The 11,113-nt window shown below is 44.7% G+C and overlaps 1 pseudogene; it reads right to left on the reverse strand.

Moving 5' to 3' along the window:
- Positions 1 to 5,609: 5,609 nt before the first annotated feature.
- On the reverse strand, positions 5,610 to 7,115 carry LOC121290422 (annotated as a pseudogene).
- Positions 7,116 to 11,113: the final 3,998 nt, after the last annotated feature.

Here is an 11,113-nt window from a genome sequence, read left to right on the forward strand (position 1 = left end):
CGCTCCCGGAAGGTGAGTGAAGACCCCGAGCCTCGCCCTCTATTTATCCACTGCGCGAGTAGAGGTGTCCCTTGCAGGTTCGGCTGTCTCTGCTCCTGCAGGCTCATGGATTGATGGTGGAATCATGCAGTGCACCCCTGATGAAGAAGTGAAGATTACATACGAACATACAAATTAGAAGCAGAAGTAGGCTTCTCGAACCTGCTTAATAGGATCATGGCTGGTCTGATTTTAACCTCTACTCCACATTCCCACCTACCCCCATAACCTTTCACCACCCCCCCCCCCCGCCCTTGCTTATATAACTGTGCCTTAAAAATATTCAAAGACTCTGCTTCCACCGTCTTTTGAGGAAAAGCTCCAAAGACTCACGACCCTCTGATTGTAGTGGTGTCCTCCGTGTCTGGAGCAATGATGCCAGGGACTGATCCCTGTCAAAAACAGAATTACCTGGAAAAACTCAGCAGGTCTGGCAGCATCGGCGGAGAAGAAAAGAGTTGACGTTTTGAGTCCTCATGACCCTTCATTTTTCCAGGTAATTCTGCTTTTGTTTTGGATTTCCAGCATCCGCAGTATTTTGTTTTTAACTGATTCCTGTGGAGCTGTGAACGCAAGAGACAACAGGCAAGATTGCAACAATCAGTGGAACTTTTATTCAGTTGAAGTGTGATGCAACGAACAGCCAGCAAACATTAGTCTATAAGCAAACGATTTCACAGAAACAGTAAATCTTTATCAATGACTAATATTGGGAACACATTGATTCAACAAGAGGCAAATATAGAAAATTGAACTGTTAAAAACACAAAATGATCTCGTGTAAGTTATGTGACTAGCTAAGAAGGATGTGACTGTGAAATGCTGCCACCAAGTGTCAGCAGCATGATACTTCAGATTGTCACCACGGTGAGTGCCACTGGGAAGCAGGATGGGGCATGGAATGCACTGACTTTATCTGCAGGGTGACTGTTGAAACCTCTGCACAATCTCCTGGCAAAGGGTGTCCAGCCTGCACCCAATTGTCTCCAACCTGCTGCAGATCAGGCTCAACTGGTGTCTGATGGACCTCAGAGTTTGCACATATCTGTGGTGCTCTTGGCAGCAGACTTTTTCTCTTGCATAGATCGCTCTAATCCTACTCCCACTCCTGAGCTGACATCAACCATACCACACTCGGATCTGGCCCTGCATCTTCTCCACCCAGCTGACTATACTGATACAGTGGAATTGGACCTTTGGAGACACTTGTCAGACTGCTCACGAGTTTTTTTTTCTTTATTCTTTCATGGGATGTGGTCATCACTGGAAAGGCAGCATTTGTTACCTATCCCCAATTGCCCTTGAACTGATTAGCTTGATGGAGCCATTTCAGAGGGCAGTTAAGAGTCAACCACACTGCTGTGGATCTGGAGCCATGCATAGGCCAGACTGGGTAAGGATGGCAGATTTCCTTCCCTAATGGGCATTAATGAACCAGATGGGCTTTCATAACAATCATTGATAGTTTCATGGTCACCATTACTGAGACTAACTTTCACATCCAGATTTATTAATTGAATTTTAAATTCCACCAGCTGCCATGGCGGGATTTGAACCCAGAGCGTTAGCCTGGTTACTATTCCAGTGAATTTACCACTGCACCACCATCTCCCCAGTGGGATGTGAATGTGATGATGCATCGCTCTTGGGCAGGGTGTGAGAAAAATAACCACTGTATTCCTTTCCCTCCACATTAGAACCATCACACCGCAGTGTGAGGATGGGAAAATCTGTACCCACTTGACCTTCCTCCCAGGACAACCAGCTCCCCCTTGTTGGTTGCTCCTGTTTCCCTCTGTGGGTAACTTAGGGTGCAACAGACACTGGAAATGATCTTTGTGCTTTACCACAATTTTTTAAAACTGAAATTAAGGTTTAAAAGTAGATCTAAGGTGATTTCATAACAGGAAGCCTTAATTTCTGTTCTGACATCTATTCTCAGATTGTGTTTGGTCAAGGAAGAAAGCCATTGGCTGCGGCGCAAACATGGTCCCCGATTTGATCTTGAGCTCACTGTGCTGCTCCTTTATGCAATCTGGTTAAACTGAACCAGATCCTTACAAAGAATTCAGCCAGCTAGGAGTTCTGCAGGTAATTTGGGGTATTGGTTTGAAATGCTAATTGAGAACACTGTATAATTCAAGAATCACAATGAGTATTATTGTTTGCTGATTATACATCCTATTATTAATTGCGGAATTTAAGGATTTTGGGCCATTTTTCCACAAAAAATAAATTGGCATGGTATATATTAAAATGCCATTTAAAGTGAACTCACAAATGCAGCTTGCAGCTGGGGCTGGAGGAAAAAGATTCATGATGCAAGCCAAACAAACTAACCGTCACTGCTCACGATGTTCTCTCCTCTACAATGGTGAGGCCAAAACTAGATTGGGTGATTGTTTTGCTGAACAGTTCCATCCAGTTTGTAAGCAGGACCCTGAACTTCTGCTTTCTTGCCATTTTTAATTCACTGCCCTTACTCAGACCTCAACCTCCTACACTGTTCACATGAAACCTAGTGAAATTTCGAGGAACAGTACGCCATTTTTCAATTAAGTCACTTTACAACCTTCCAGATTCAACGTTGATTTCCATAGCTAGTTCATAATCACAGCCCCCATATTTACATGCAGCAGCCGTTGGTTCTGCTGTTGCCATTTGTAGCTTCTCTAGATCCATCTTTTGTTTTTTTTAACGTGACATCATTTTTTACTTGACATCAAGGCTGCATTTGACCGAGTGTGACATCAAGGAGCCCTTGCAAAACTGGAGTCAATGGGAATCAGGGGGGAAACTCTCCAATGGGTTGGAGTCATACCGAGCACAACGGAAGATGGTTGTGGTTGTTGGAGGTCAGTCATCCCAGCTCCAGGACATCACTGCAGGAGTTCCTCAGGGTAGTATCCTTGGCCCAACCGTCTTCAGCTGTTTCATCAATGACCTTCCTTCCATCATAAGGTCAGAAGTGAGGATATTCGCTGATGATTGCACAATGTTCAGTACCATTTGTGACTTCTCAAATACTGAAGCAGTCCATGTCCAAATGCAGCAAGGCCTGGGTAATATCCAGGCTTGGGCTGACAAGTGTCAAGTAACATTCATGCCATACAAGTGCCAGGCAATGACCGTCTCCAATAAGAGAATCAAACTCACAAATGCACCCTTTGATGTTCAATGGCATTATCATCACTGAATCCCACACTATCAACATCCTGGGGGTTACCATTGACCAGAAACTGAACTGGACTAGCCATGTAAATACTGTGGCTACAAGAGCAGGCCAGTGGCTAGGAGTCCTGTGACGAGTAACACACCTCCTCACTCCCCAAAGCCTGTCCACCATCTACAAAGCACAAGTCACAAGTGTGATGGAATACTCCCCACTTGCCTGGATAAGTGCAGCTCCCAGAACAATCAAGAAGCTTGACACCATCCAGGACAACACAGCCCGCTTGATTGGCATTACATCCACAAACATTCATTCCCTCCACCACCGATGCACAGTAGGAGCAGTGTGTACCAACTACAAGATGCACTGCAGGAATTCACCAAGGTTCTTTAGACCGCACCTTCCAAACCCACGACCATGACCATCTAGAAGGACAAGGGCAGTAGATAGACGGGAACACCACCTGGAAGTTCCCCTCCAAGTCACTTACCATCCTGACTTGGAAATATATCGCTGTTCCTTCACTGTTGCTGGCTCAAAACCATGGAACTCCCTTCCTAACAGCACTGTGGGTGTACTTACACCACATGGACTGCAGTGGTTCAAGAAGGCAGCTCACCAACTTCTGAAGGGCAACTAGGGATGGGCAATAAATGCTGGCCCAGCCAGCGAAGCCTGCATCCCATGAATGGGATTTTGCCTTTTGCCTTGTACCATCATCCCTTTTCTCATTTCATCACTCTTGCTTTTCATCTCATCACTGGCCTTCTTCCCTTTTGTTCTTTCGTCCCTCCCTCTAGCCCTTTCTCTCTTGCTTATAAACTGTTAAACCTCTGTCTTCTCCCAAATCTGATGATTGCCTCTCTACACACATGCTGTCTGACCAGGTATTCCCAGCATTTTTTTCTTTTATTTCAATCATTGAAGCCATTATCCTGAATTATCTGGAACAATGAGGAGAGTTTCATTAGCCCTGCCACCCAAGTTTATTGTATTGATAACAATATCCATTTTGAAATCATTCATTCAAAAATCTACATCTTAGGATGGGGTAGGGGAGGGCAGGCAGTAGCAGGCTCAGTAACATTTTCCTTCTGCCCTGTCTCAGTTCCTCTGCTGCTGAAACCTTCATCCATTCCTTTACATCTAGCTGTGACTATTCCAACACACTCTTGGATGACCTCCCATAATCTACCCTTTGTAAACTTGAGATCATCCAAAACTCTACCACTCATGTCTTAACTTGTACCAAGTCCCCTTCACCCATCACTCCTGTGGATGCAGCTCCTTATTGATTCCCAGTTGAGCAATGCCTCAATTTTATAATATTCTTTGTTTTCAAATCCTCCATAGTCTCTCCCCTCTCCGTCTCTGTAATCTGCTCTAGCCCTGCAATCGTCTGAGATATCCGCACTCATTTAATTCTGCCCTCTTTTGCATCCCTGATTTTAATCGCACTGCCATGGCAGCTGTGCCTTCAGCTTCTCGGGTCCCATGCTCAGGATTTCCCTTCCTAAACCTCTATACCTCGCTACCCTCCCTTTAGGTATTACTTAAACCTACCTCTTTAACCAAGCTATTGTTCATCTGCCCTAAAATCTGCTTATTTGGTCCAATGTCAAATGTTGTTTAATAACGCTCCTAAAGTGCTTTGGAACATTTTACTACGTTCAAGTCACTATATGAGTTGTTTTATGGCAGCTCTGCTGTAAAATCATAGGATCTGATTGGCCTCAAATATCGCATTGGTCACCTGGGAGATACGCTTGTGGACATCAAATTGAAAAGTCCTGCAGATGTCTTATGAGGAAAGGTTGAACAGGTTGGGCCCATACTCGTTGGAGTTTAGAAGAATGAGAGGTGACCTTATTGAAGCATATAAGATTTTGAGGGCACTTGACAGAGTAGATGCTAAGAGGATGTTTCCTCTCGTGGCAAAGTCTAGAACTGGGGGCACAGATTAAAAATAAGGAGTCTCCTATTTAATTCTGAGATGAGAAGGAATTTCTTCTCAGAAGGTCCTTAATCTTTGGAATTCTCTTTTCCAGAGAACAGTGAAGGCTCAGTTAGATTTTTGATCTACATGGGAGTCAAGGGTTATGAGAGACAGGCAAGAAAGTGGAGCTAGGATCAGCCATGACTTTATTGAATGGCAGAACGGGCTCAAGGAACTGAATGACCTACTCCTGATTCTATTTCTTATGATCTTATGAGTCAGGGTAACATGCAATAATTTCTTGTCTTGAAAAGCTTTAAAAGTAACATATGTTCAATGTCAGTTCCAACAAAGGCTGTATGTTGCAGGCCAGTATTTCATCTGCTAACAGATATAGCATGGTGTGCTTTGTTTTGTATGTTACAGGCAGTGTCAAAGAATTAAATAAGTCTGGTATCACTACCCTGTTAGGACATGTTTATTTTCCAAAGTACTGTACACGGTTCCTTGATTCTATTATTTCAGGTACTTTCAACATGTTCAGATAATGTACAGCTTGAGTACATATCAAGGATGAAAGCAATGACAGCTAGTTGAATGTTGCCACAGATGGTAACAAAAATAGTGCCATAAAAGCCTCAAGATTGTGTGTATAACTTCATGAGATAACAGACATCTATCTAAATATATAGAAAAATGTACTGTTGATTTGATATAATTCACATATATTGGTGCTCCTAGTTTAATGCAGCAGGATAAATCTTTCTGGCTAATTCACTGTATGGTTATATAATGGACTTCAACAGATATGCAAACTTACCCATTAATACCACTTATCTTGTGATGGTCCTCATGTGTACTGATTAAACAGCCTCTTCTCACCACTTTTCATTAAATGCAGGGGTTCAGAACATTTACTTCAAAAAGGTCTGAAATCACATTCTTGACTGTAAGGTCACTTAGTTCACCAAATTGACATACCTGTGATGGATCTTCTCCTCTGTAACTACCACAACCCGCACTCTGTGCTTGTCCTCTCCCAACTGGCAGCTTATAGCTGAAGTCACCACCAAATCCAGATTGTTAAACATACTACCATACTATGCTTGTGGCCAGAAAAGACTACCTTTACACCTGCATTCTCAAATCTCTGCAGAAGGTCCAGCCGTTTTGACTTTTCCAGGTTAAAATAGTTACTCTCTTCTTCAGGGCTCTGGAGAAATAGAGGGATGTGCTGGAACACAATCACATGTTTGCTTTTCAACTGTTGAGCAGCAGCAAGTTGGTTATCCAGCCAGAGGTCATGGGCTTATTTTAGTTCAGGGCAATTGGAGGCATTTAAAAAAAAAACTGGAAGTTCAGTACATGGAAAAACACTCCCCCAACCCAGAAACTGAAGTAATCATCTCCCCAGCTCTTGCAATATTCAGAAATAATGCCTGAGGTTGGGGTGTTTCCTATATCATGATTGCCACTGACTAATACCAATGGAATGCTAGAATCAATGCCCTTCAGAACATGCTTGAAGTCAAACGTTTGCTCATCATGCAAAGGTATATCTGGCATTACATGAATAAGATCTCGACAAAGGACAAAGAACTCGGGTTTCAATGTTAGCTTGTTGATAGCCTGCACTGCTTGCTCTGTGAGCTTGATCTCTTCCTGCCATTCATCACCTCCATTAGTGCAACCTCCAATCTTCCATGCTTTAGAAAGGCCAAGCTGTGGATCCGCTCCTTGTATGAAGTAGAAAGGTCCTTTCCAATCACTTTCTTTCCCTTTCCTTAGCCCCTTGAAGCGCCTGCAATGGGCTCTGTGGAAAATGGAGTCCTCTGTCTGTGCCTTGTCTCACCAGTATTTATCAGTTCCACCTACTGGAAGATTGGAAAAGTGCATGAGGGTGCATACAAACATTGTGATGCCCAGTTCATCTGACAAGTTTCACATGTTATGCTATCATACATCCATATATTAGGTAGCAAAAGTAAATTCATGACTGTGAGTAACCTAACTCTGTTTATGGTGAGGCTAATTTGAGAAAGTTTAAGGCAGAAAGTTGGAACTAAAATCATGTTCTCAATGTTTTGTGTGCTCTATGTTCTTTTTATTCATTCATGGGATTTGGGCATCACTAGCTAGGCCAGGATTTATTGCCCATCCCTAATTGCCCTTGAGAAGATGGTGGTGAGCTCCCTTCTTGAACCACTGAAGTCCACATGTTGTAGGTAGTGCTGTTAGGGAAGAAGTTCCAGATTTTAACCCTGTGACAGTGAAGGAATGTTTCCAAGTCTGAATGGCGAGTGATTTGAAGGCAAACTTCCAGGTGGTGGCGTTCCCATCTATCTGCTGCCCTTGTCCTACTCGGTGGCAGCAGTCATAGGCTTGGAAGGTGCTGTCTAAGGAGCCTTGGTGAATTCCTACAGTGCATCTTGTAGATGGTACACACTGCTGCTACTGTGTGTTGGTGGTGAAGGAGGTGAATGTTCTGAATGGTGTGCCAATCAAGCGGGCTGCTTTGTCCTGGATGGTGTCAAACTCCTTGAGTGTTGTTGCAGCTGCGCTCATCCAGGCAAGTGGGGAGTATTCCATCACACTCATGACTTGTGCCTTGTAGATGGTGGACAGGCTTTGGCGAGTCAGGAGGTCAGTTACTCACCACAGGATTCCTAGCCTCTAACCTGCTCTTGTCACCACAGTATTTACATGGCTAGTCCAGTTCAGTTTCTGGTCAATGGTAACCTGCAGAATGTTGATAGTGGGGGATTCAGCGATGGTAATGCCATTAAACGACAGGGGGCGATGATTAGATTCTCTCTTGTTGGAGACGGTCATTGCATAACCCTTGTGTGGCACAAATATTACTTTCCACTTGTCAGCCCAAGCCTGTATATTGCCCAGGTCTTGCTTCATTTGGATATGGACTGCTTCAGTATCTGGTATTGAATGGTACTGAACATTATGCAATCACCAGCAAACATCCCCACTTATGGTGGAAGGAAGATCATTGCTGAAGCAGCTGAAGATGTTTGGGCTGAGGACACTACCCTGAGGAACTCCTGCAGTGATGCACTGGAATTGAGATGTTTGACCTGCAACAACCACAACCATCTTCCTTTGTGCTAGGTATGACTCCAACCAGCGGAGACCTTTCCCTGAGTTCCATTGGCTCCAGTTTTGCTAGGGCTCCTTGATGCCACACTCAGTTAAATGCTGCCTTGATATCAAGGGCAGTTACTCTCATTTCACCTCTGGAGTTCAGCTCTTTTGTCCCATGTTTGAATCAAGCCTGTAATGGTCAGGAGCCGAGTGACCATGGGAGGACCCAAACTGAGCATCAGTAAGCGGGTTTGATTTGTCCTTTTTATTTACAGGACATACCTAGGAAATTTTCCACATTGCCAGGTAGATGCCTGTGATGTAGCTGTACTGGAACAGCTTGGCTAGGGGCGCAGCAAGTTCTGGAGCACATCTTCAGTACTATTGCCGGACCATAGTCAAGGCCCGTAGCTTTTGCAGTATCCGTTGGCTTCAGCTGTTTCTTGATATCACGTGGAGTGAATCGAATTGTCTGAAGACTGGCATCTGTGATGCTGGGAATCTCCAGACCTCCACTCAGCACTTATGGCTGAAGAGCATTGCAAATGCTACATTCAGCGCCCTTGCCACCCTCGGCTTCCTCCAAGTGGTGTTCAACATGAAGGAGAACTGATTCGTCGACTGGTGGTGGGGGTCAGGGGGGCAGCAGGATGCTTCCTTGCCCATGGTTGGCCTGATAACACAAGATTTCATGGGGTCCTGAATTGATGTGGAAGACTCCCAGGGCAACTTCCTCCTGACTGTATACGACTGTGCCACCACCTCTGCTGGGTCTGTACTGCCAGTGGGACAGGACTTACCCAGGGATGGTGATGTCTGGGACATTATGTGTAAGGTATAATTCTGTGAGTATGACTGTCAGGATGTTGCTTGACTAGTCTGGGAGGTAGATCTCCCACTGTTAGCACTAGACCCCAGATGTTAGTAAGGAGGATTTTGCAAGATTGAAAGGGTTTGCCATTGATGTTTCTGGTTGTTCCTAGATCGATGCCAGATGGTCTGTCCGGTTTCACTCCTTATTGACTTTTTAGCAGTTTGACACAACTGAGTGGCTTGCTAGACCATTGCTGAGGGCAACCACACTGTTGCGGATCTGGAGTCACATGTGGGCTAGACAGAGCCAGGACCCTAAAGGGCATTACTGAACCAGATAGGTTTTTAACAATAATTTAATGGTCATTAGACTTTTTAAATTTCAGGTTTTTTTATTGATTGTATTCATATTTGACCATCTGCCGTGGTGGGATTCGAACCCAGGATCCGAAAGCATTGCCCCGAGACTCTGGCTTACTAGTCCAGTGACAATATCACTATGCCCCAACCTACCCTTAGCAGCTAGTTGTAAATAGTGTATTATATTGTCAAATCTGTATAGTGACGCCTTATCTAGTAGGATCAATCTATGAAAATTCTAGCGTGAAGTTTTAATTGGGGTAATTGCTAGTCCCAGCCATTGCACCATGGCAAGAATAGATCGTATAAAATGTACACCTTTCAGATTTCAACGGACAAGGTCTGCTTACACTGTATACAGGCTACTATCAAATGCTTAAACAGCAACCTTTAGAAATCCACTTTTAAATCACAGGGCACTCATACATGCATATACTAAAATTGGTGCAACTGCTTTTGGCATCCAATGCTGCTACAGGCAAATCTATTGATGCCAAGTCCACTCACTGGAACTAAATCATAAAAACTTTCCGGGCCGTAACTTCCGACTTGCGTCGGAAAGTGCTGGCCCACAGAAATTAGAAGAAATAAATGCACACTTGCCTGAACTTGAAAATTGCATTGCCACTTCGGCTCGCGGGAGTTGATTGGGGCCTGCATCGAAAGACTCCTCGCAGGCCCCAACAAAGTGTAGGTCTGGTGAATTCAAGGAGACCACTCCCCCTTTCTCATAGCACTTGCTGCCATAAAACAGGTACGTTTAAAGGGCCAGTGAGAAGGTAAGTGTCCAAGCTAAGTGGATATGGTTTGGGAGGTGGGGGTGGGGAAAGAAGAGCCCAGAGATGTGTGGGATCCGGAAAGAGGGGGGGTGGGGTGTGTCTGGAGGTCGGTTGTGCGTACGGGTCTGAGGTGGAGATCCGTTGTCGGGGGTGGGGGGCGGTGGTGAGGTTGGTGTGGGGACGAGGCGGGATTGTTGGAGGTCGGGGGAATTGGGGGGGGGGGGGGGGGGGGGGGGGGCAGAGGGAAATCCCGCGGGGTCGGTCTGGGTCTTTACAGTAGTTACCCAGAAGTTAGAAAAGTTTTTAATTCTTCTAACATTTTCTGGGTAACTATTGGTCTAACCCCAGCGGAACCGTCCAATGTTTGTGATTTAAAACCGCATTTTTGGATGGTTCCCAGCACAGCACAATTGTCCAGAGGAAGTTGGCACCTCTGGGCAATTGCCATGAAAACTCTTGCCTGGGAACTTGCCAGAGATATTCCCCAGCGCATCTTTAGGGTACCCCCCAAATCCGATGCTGGGGAGCTGAGAAGTTACAGGCCTCTATATTTTCCAACTGATAAATGCAATAACTGAGCCAAAAAGATCATGTTAAATGTCATGCTTTGTTAACAGATCTTAGAGCACCACAACTAGCCTCAAGGTACCTGAGTTAGGGAAGGTAAAATCTCCAAGGTTCGTGCTCCCCATCAAAAGTGCATACGTAATGTTGGGTGAGGCCAAAATTAGTTTGATGTCCCAGTTCACTGACAGTCATTGTCTAAGGTCAATCATGAACAGTAACCACTTGAGCACAATACTGAGCACGGTAACTGGTGTCCATGAATCTGCACCTCAGCAAGAAGACAACAGTTCGATAAAGGGCAGAAGAAAAATGGACTGTAAATAGACCCGATTTGTTAGAAAACAGGGTGAA

The sequence above is a fragment of the Carcharodon carcharias genome, chromosome 18 (genome assembly GCF_017639515.1).
Source record: "Carcharodon carcharias isolate sCarCar2 chromosome 18, sCarCar2.pri, whole genome shotgun sequence".
Lineage (NCBI taxonomy): Eukaryota > Metazoa > Chordata > Chondrichthyes > Lamniformes > Lamnidae > Carcharodon > Carcharodon carcharias.